The sequence below is a fragment of the Pinus tabuliformis genome, chromosome 6 (genome assembly GCF_031772625.1).
Source record: "Pinus tabuliformis cultivar Carrire ecotype Pingquan chromosome 6, CPIR1, whole genome shotgun sequence".
In the NCBI taxonomy this organism is placed as follows: domain Eukaryota; kingdom Viridiplantae; phylum Streptophyta; class Pinopsida; order Pinales; family Pinaceae; genus Pinus; species Pinus tabuliformis.
This window is the reverse complement of record NC_142292.1, coordinates 1,013,597,867-1,013,606,916: the sequence shown is the minus strand read 5'-3', so window position 1 is coordinate 1,013,606,916 and position 9,050 is coordinate 1,013,597,867.

Below are 9,050 nucleotides of genomic sequence, written 5' to 3'. Positions count from 1 at the left end.
GGTACTAAAGTAACACCTATATGCTAAATGCTTAAGGGGAGAAACTATTAATTGATTCTTGGTAGGTAATATTTCACTTAGAAAGGCGTGTTTTGCTATGTAACTAAAGAAGGCCTAGTGTATGCATCTATATTTTAAACAAGATAGACAACACTCATTTGTATCTTAAGGCCTAATGGATGCATCTATATTCAAAATGAGATAGACATCAATTGTTTGTATTTCAAGGATGAAGCATCCTTACGCTACTTGTGAATTTTATAAAAAAGGTAGCGTCAGGTTTGTTATATACTTACTTGGCATGGGTTAATATTTCCAATTAGGAATATATGTGGTTCTAAATCCTGATAGGGGTTATGCTTAAACTTGTTGACCGAGTTCTATGGTCTTTAACTTTGATCTGTGTGGGTAAACCACTTACCACAATATTGCCTTGTTAGGTATTGTAGTTACTTATCCAATTTAATAAATGGGCTCATTATAATATGCATTTTGTAATGTCCTTTTTTTCGAGCATTGGGAAGATAGACTAACTCAATAACTTAGCCATTCCAATAGGCTATAGATTAAAAATAATGATGAAATATCTGGGAATTAATTAATTAAAAAGTGACCAAGGAAATAGAATATTACAAGTCACTTTAATAAAAGAAGAAAAAGACCCATGGTATTTCGATAGTCCATGACTATAAAAGAAGATGAGAGCTCATGTAATATTCCTAATTAGCAATGGCTAATTGGAATATTCGATTTTGCTCAATTTTGCCTTCTATAGTTATTTATAAATAAAAAGGTGAGGAAAGGGGGACATAACTCACTTTTTGAATAAAGTCACTCCCTAGTAGCACAACGTTGTAACTTAAAAGGGAGCCAAGGGGGCCAAAGGACCACATAGAGAAGGGGGCCCACGTAGATACTTGGAGGGACTGCGTAGATGGAAAGGAGCATGTGGCAAGAGATGGCTACGCTGGAGGAAGTGGGCTTTAGGGTTTTGAGAGGGGCCAATGCTATAAAGGAGAGAGGAGCCTCCTCATTTTGGCATTCTATTATGTTGCTTTGAGCTAGTCAATTCGACTTAGAGCACGCTGGCTGTTTAGCCTGTCTGTAGCACTGTTTAGTGCATCGAGTGTCTCCGTTTGGAGATCTCACCCTTAGCCCCGGGGGACTTCGAGTGCCTGCTCGGGCAAGGTAGTTTCATCAGTTGTTTGTAGGAGGATTGATCTTTGGAGTTGAGGAGGAGTTGAGCATTTCGATAACTGCGCAGTCTTGAGCGAGGAGGACGCAGGCTCTTCTGGTAGGAGCTCTGGATTGGGTTTATGTGGAGGATTTGAGCTTCGAGATTGAGCAAGGGATTAGCCCTTGCATATTGGAGGACTTTGGCAGAGTTTTCGGGTAGAGTCTTGGAGGGTTTACTTCAGTGGCAGCGCAGAGCCTTGAGGGACAACGTAGATCCTCAAGGGGGTGATTTTCGGGGGTCAGCTATTTCAGAAAAGCTTTCTAGGTTTTTCTGGGTTTATTGAGCAGAGGTCGATTCCAGAGTTTCAGCATTTTCTGTGGAGGGGAATAGCCCCAAATCCTCACTTGATTCTAGCAATAGCAGCAGCATAGTAGTTCTCCGGCAGCGTGGACGCAGTTCAGAGAGAGGCCATTTTCTTACTGTTCTGAGTGTATTTCTTCACTTGCCTTGTGCAAGTCGAGGTGCTATCTTCCTGATCACCTCTTGTACTCTGTCCATTACTCAGTATAATAAAATGGCTTAGCATTTCTCTCTGCATTTCTTGAGTATCTGCTTATATTCCATGTATACATTATTCTATGTTGCACTATTGTTATTTTTATCTCTTTGAGCTTCCCAGCTACTATACCACTTGTGAGTTTTTCTCCTATACTCTTAGACAGAGTCTGGAAAGGGTTAGGTAGCCTCCAGATCTCGTGCTCTTTTCAGAGGCGACATATCTGGTAAACGCCCTCCCAGTCCATCTCTGGTTGGAGTTTGCTTGTGTTTGAGGGATACCCCTGAAAAGGGATATTACAGCTCACTCCTTAGCCATGCATTTTTGGATTATTGTTTGTCATTGAATTGAGCTCTTGGAGCTTGTCTGGGTGAGAGCTTGTATGAAGAGGGTTAGTTTCGGTGGTAAGTGAATCACCCTAACTGATCTAGTCAACAGGGGGCTTCGATATTGAGATCATATACTCTAGTCACTCGAAAAAGGAGGGATCAAATCAAATCCAATTACTAGGGATTAACGTGGAGATCATGAGGAGAGGTCAATTAGATCTATCACAGGTGCATAATACTTGGTGAAGCAGGAATTAGGAGGCCAAATTCAGTGTTTGCTGCATTAATCTTTGGAGGCCATAGCATCAACTTATTATCCAGCCAGGCATGCCATATAGCAGGGGATATTTATAGATCTGTTCTAGGTTTTGAATAAGGCTTAGTTTTTGCTGCTATTTCTTGTGTTTATTCTTGAGTTGGTTTTTAATATGTAATTGTAAGTAAACTATTTGATGGAATGTCTCGGTAGTAGACCTTCTCGTTATTGTGCAAACAAAGTTTTTGACATTTCCTGCCCAGTGTTCGTTTTAGCAATTATTGGCATGTTTTAAAAACAATACAGTGGTATCAGAGCTACTTTTCTTGCCAGCGAGGAGGGTTTTAATTAAGAAATGTTGCAGTGGGATTGTGCTGAAATTGTTTGGTGAGCGAATTTCCCTAGGGAAGTCGAGTTCAACTAATGGAAGCTTGATAACATAGAAATTGGGCGTGATTAAACTGGGCGAGGTCAACAGCCCTGAGGATTGGCAAATTGCAAATTAGATGAAATTATCCTAGGCTAAGTTGTAATCTCTTTACGGACCAAGTGAATGAATTATGCAGTCAATTTTATTTCTGTAGCAAAGGTGGTTGAGTCAAGCATTTGTTTGGAGGAAAGAGGGGCCAAACAACTAAATCAGTTAGCACTAGAACCAAGCCAAATCAACGTATTTAATCGAACCGGTGGATCTTTGGTGGTGACAAACAATATTCTTGGAATGGCGAGTTCATAGTGGATGAGCTGATTGTTGGAAGCCGAGAAACCATGGGGAGCTAAGTTACTCTTTGCGCATTAAGAGAATTTTTGAACGAGTTTGATTGAGGCTTTTATTGTATGTCGAGTTAAGCGACTTTGAAGGCAGAGAGGGCTCTTTCTCGTAACTGCAAGGTAGATGGAGCTATAGATTTTATAATTTATCAACAACTGTTGCGAAGACTGGAAAGGCATTCTTAGTGCATAGAGACATATCAAAATTCTTTGTGTATGTGCTAGTCACCTCAATTTCTTCTCCAGGGCGTGCACAATCAATGGGATCATTTAAGAGAATATTGTATCTTCGGAGCCAAAAAATAGGCACATTGCCTGGACTTTTTTTGAAGTGATAGTTTCTGATAGTTCCTATATATTGTCTGTTCAATGTTAATTGTAAATGGACCCTTCGATTGGCATTCATGACAAGAACCTACTTTCACTTCAGAATAGGAGTTTTGAAAGGAATTTCCTAACATAGTGCCACATTTATTACAACCATATTTGACTTGTTGTCAGTCAAACTTGCAAAACTAGAAGTTCAGTGCAGACAAGGAAACTTATGCACCAGTGTAGTCTAGTTGGTGAATTTTGTGAGTTTTTAATACTGTTGCGGTTAGCTAGTTATTATTCTCCTATCAATTGATTATTTGTATTCTGCAAAATACTTGTGGCAAATACTAAATAAAACACTACTGCAACTTCACAAAAATAAATAAACCATAGGAATTGAGAAAATTATTGCACAAACACAAAAAATGAACACCAATATTTTTGGAAAAATGTCCCTGGAAAAACCCCAGTGTGGGGAAAACTAGTTCTGTAGATGCGTGTTTTATTAATTCTTTAGCAAAATATGTGGTTGAGAAATTATCACTGTTTGCTGTAAATTGGCAAACCTCTGAAAAATTATTCTAGTCACTTCTACAAGTCGATTTAGGCTCTTGGAAGCAAATCGACCCCTTTGATCCAATTTGGCGTCCCTCTGGCTCTTGAATTGGTCACACATGTAGCCTTGACACTCGATCCTCTCTAGCAAACTTGCACTATTGGGAAAATAAACTCAACCTCCACTGGATTTTGACTTCAATTGGCAAACTGGGCTTCCCTATGCAAATCGATCACTCTGGCAATATTTCTCTTTGTTTTGGCAACTTTGCCTCTCTGAAGCAAATCACACCATTGGGAAACGTGGCCTCTCTGTTGAAAAATCAATCTCCTATAAACTCTGGAAATTGTTGTGAAGAATATCCTCTGACAATCTTGTCTCCAATCATTGCTGATCTCGATCTGCTAGTGCCATCACGCTATCATTGCGCCCTCTCTATCACTACAAATCTATGTCTCTAATCTCTCTGTTGTGTTCTCCAAGTGCCCATCGATTTCCTCTTATAATTTCTCATTGAGCAATCAACAACCACGATCTAATCTCAATCGATGGCTAAGATCATCATGACCCCATTACATGACTTTTCTAGAAGTCTCTAGAGGAAAATCGATTTACCTCAATTTATCCCGATTAATTAAGCCATTCCCCTATGTTAGACTTAAGAAAATAAATAAACTGGCAAATTAATTCTAATTAAGGTAATTTTCCTTGGAAACATTTTTTTGGGTATTGGAGAAAATTAATCCATTGTGTTTCTTAGCCTCATAGACACCATTTGAGACTAGAACACTTGTCCAAGCTACATAAACTATCTGTGAAAATTTCAAGTCTGAAATCCTATTGCAACAACTGGAAATTATTCTTCTAATAGTTAATTAATTAAACAATTTATTTGCTACGACAAATATCAAATAAATCACACAGCAACCTTCACAAATAAAACTGCGGGAAATAATAGCATTGGAAACTGAGAAATATGTTAGCACACACACATAAAAATTAACATAGTTATTTTTGGACAAATGTCCTCGGAAAAACCCAATGTGGGAAAACCGGTGCAGCAGTTGAGGGTTTTATATTATTAGGCAATAGTGAAATAATATCAGTACAATTTGGATGCTGAAAGCTGGCAATCCTGTAGAGAAAATACTAGAAAAAATTTCTCGAGGGAAATTATTCTCACTCCAAGCAATCCCGACACTGTCTGAGCTTTGAAAGACTAGCCATTCAACTTGGCTTGTGCAGGCTTTGTGTCGACTTGATGCTGCTTGTCACACGTGCTTTTTGAATAGACTTCCAGTTTAGTTGTCCTGCCTGCTACCGACTGGGAAAATGCTTCTCGGACACTCTGGAATCCCTGCCCGGCCTCTAGAACTGAAAATGTCTTCCTTACTCAGCGAATTGAACTGCCCTCTGAAGCCTCCGCGCTGCCTCTGCACAACTTCTTGGAAAAATTCCGACCTCTCTTTGCAATGCACTCACTGGATCTCAAAATCTTTCTCCGGCTCACTGTCCCTGCCCCTCACTGTCTTTGCTTCCTTTTGAAGCTCGAACTCTTCTGACAACTGCTGGCTCTCTGGAAAAATCAAACTCTCCAAGGAAATCAAACTCCACAAGTGTGTTCTCCATCTACCCATCGACTTCTTCTTATAATCCTTTGTTGGACCTCCAACGACCAAGATTAAAACTTAATCAAAGGTTTAGATTAATTCCCTGTCAATCTGTGTGAGTTTCCAGATGATTCACACATTATCTTAATTAATTTTGATTAATTAACCCCTTTTCCTAAGTTTAGACTTAGGAAATAATTAAAAATAGCTAATAATCTAATTGAGACACTTCTAGGTGGAATTTCTAGAAACGATTTTTGGGTTATGGAGAACTCATGTGTTTTAGCCTCTCCACAAAGTTTCGAGACTAGAACACCTTCGATGCTACAGAAACTAACACTCCCTCTTAGCGAGGAAGGTGTTCTCTCTAGTGCTGCACACTTTGCCACAACACCCTTCCTCTGTACCACCCTCTATCATGCTGCTGATGTCTGGCTACTGCCCACCAACCACTACGCAACTCTGATGTTGCATTTGTGTTGCTGCTGACACTGCCATACTGCTGCCAACCCTACATCTGCACTGCAACTCCCTCTCAACTATTGCTGCTGCAACTTCAACCACTGCAACGAGAAGCATCCTAAATACTGAATCACCTATGTTCAGTATGATGCATCTGTCTCCCAAGTCCTGACTGCTACTAGCTAATGCACTGTCCATTGAAGGACCTGCACTATTGCTGACTCTGCATTGTGCCACTCTGCACTGCAGCCAACACTGCACTGCGCTCCTCAGAACCTGACTGCTACTAGTTTACTATTGTCACTCTAGAATCTGAGTGCATCATTGACATTGACCCATCCTACTACTGAATACTATGGGCCTCTGTAGCAAGGTAATGATCCATTAGGAGGACACCTCAATGGACCTTGCCCATGTCTGCGCTGCTCTGGGACTACAGCTTTGGATCACCCCATCTCTATCCTGGAGGTATAGCTATAAACATCGCGAAATCTTCCTCCAACCTGGAAGACAACTTAACTATCTCTACGGACGCTGCCACTTGGTCTTGCTTCTCCTGTTTTTCCTTCTTTCTGAGAGGACATTGCGTACTGTAGTGGCTGAATTCACCACATCCGAAGCACTTGAACTTTGATAGGTTCTTCTTCTTTTTCTTTTCCCCCCGCCCCTGACTGGGACCCTTCGATGCTAGGGCCACATTTTCTTCTTCCTTCTCACTTGTCATGCCCTTGCTGCTGATGGTACTCTTTAGTAGAGCCCGCCTCAACTCCTCTTGCTGTAGATCGGACCACATCCTGTCCCATTTAGGCAACGTGTCTTTGCCCAAGATACTTTGGACAAACACCTTCTAGTCATTTTAGACACTATTCAATGCCAACCGTACAAACTCTGTGGATTGGGGTGCCTCCCCAACGACTGCAAGCTGATCTCAAACTTCTTGGATCCTAATGAGGAAGCCGTCTATGCTTTCGCCCTTTTGCATCCTTATGCTCCTCAGGTCTCCTGGAGAAACATCTTCAACTGCTCGGAAGAACTTTGAAATAGCTCGGAGAGAGCATCCCACATCTCCTTGGTCGTACCTTTGTCTGCCACATGTGAGACTAGATGATCTTGGACGCCATCCAAAATCATTCACTTCGCCTTCGCCATTTCCTTTTTGTACTCCTTAAGTTGATCTGGATCTTGGGGTACTGCTACCACATTCTCTACATAGGCTTTCAGGCCATATTCATCTAGAAGGAAGGACATTGTAGCCTTCCAAATGGGTTGGAGGCTCCCTCCAACCTATCATGATCTCTAAGCCCAACTGTGGCCATCTCTATATCTGGTCGAAAATCTCCCTTTTTCCCTCTGCTTGGCTACTGGATCTGCTACACGCACTCCCTTCTGGAGTGAGGAAATCAACTCATAACTACTGCCAATCTGCAACTAGAAAAATTAGATCTCTAAAACTTGAGATCCCCTAAGAGAAATTTTCCCTGTATGTGTGCTATTTCTCTTCCACTCGAAATTGATTTTGCTTCTGCAAACCGCTGCAAAACCATTTGCGCCCAAAAAAGGAATCTATTCAACGAAAATCTGAGCTACTGCTACTCCCTCTGCATGTTAGAATCACTATTCCGGACAATTCGGATTTTCTGTCACCCAAGAACTGAAAATCGAACCCTTGCCCAACAATTCATGCTGCTAGGCTAGGCACTACGTAGCCCCAGAAAATTTCAGCCTGTTTCTCCCCCTGAACAACGAAATTTTCTTCTTTCGCCATTTAGCTTCTCGTCAGTCAAACACACTCTAATACCATGTGAAAATTTCAAGTCTGAAATCCTATTTAGCAACTGGAAATTATTCTTCTAATTGTTAATTTATTTAACAATTTATCTGCTACGAGAAATATTGAATAAATCACATTGCAACCTTCACAAATAAAACTGCGGAAAATAATAGTGCTAGAAACTGAGAAATATGCTAGCACACACACATCAAAATTAATTGTTGACGGTGCTGGAAATTTGTCAACCAAGGGGATCTCCCAGATATAAAGTGCCAATTAGACCTCAACCATTTGGTGTAGGAGTCCCATCCGGTATAAAGGCTCGGTTGCCATATACTTAGAGATCTGCCTTGGCTCTAGTTGCCAGCACGAGAAAGTGATGCAATGGTATCTTTGAACAACAAGGTAAGTGTGCTTGGTGAGTGTGCAACGCAACTGTGTCAAGGTTCTCTTGCTGCAAACGGGGGGAGAAAAGTGAGCCTTTAAGTGAGAGGTAATAGTACCACCCAGGAAGAGACACATGCGAACCAAGAAGGTCTCTCCAGCATCCAGCGGAATAGTCCATAGTGGATGCAACAGTCATTAAAACCAAAATACAGGGAAAGATACGTCCTCCATCCAGCGAAATAGTCGACAGTGGATGCGGCGGTCGTTATAACTAATAAGCGAGAAAGGTCTATCTAGTATCATGCAGAGTAGTCCACAAGGATGAGACAACAGTGATAGCCAACACAATACATTCCTAACAAGGTAAGCACTAAAACAACCGAAATAGTTCAACTATCTTAGTACATGTGAAACAAACATGAATTACAAATGCTGAAAGAGCAGTCCTACAAATATCCACAAGTCATGCATGGAAACATGCTAGCTTGAACAAGGTTTTGTATTAAGCAAAAGTTTCAAGACACATTTTTACATCATACATCACTAGCCCCAGTAGTGGGACATTGGAGCCACTCCTCTCTCCTCAAAGAACTGACTGAAAACTCTCTATGCTTTGTGGGAGGAGCCAAGGTGAAAAGTCCTTTGCTCATACAATGAGGGGGTATATATAACCAAGGGGTAATGCTTGACCCTTGTGACTCTTCGACTACCCTCATCACTGTTCAACTTCCTATGACTGCTCAACTGACATGACTCTTCATATTCATGTGTGTCCATTGGACTTCCACTTTACATTACATTTGATTTACAATAGACATGGCTCATAGTAGTGATGTGTCCTTTGACAACGCATGACATGA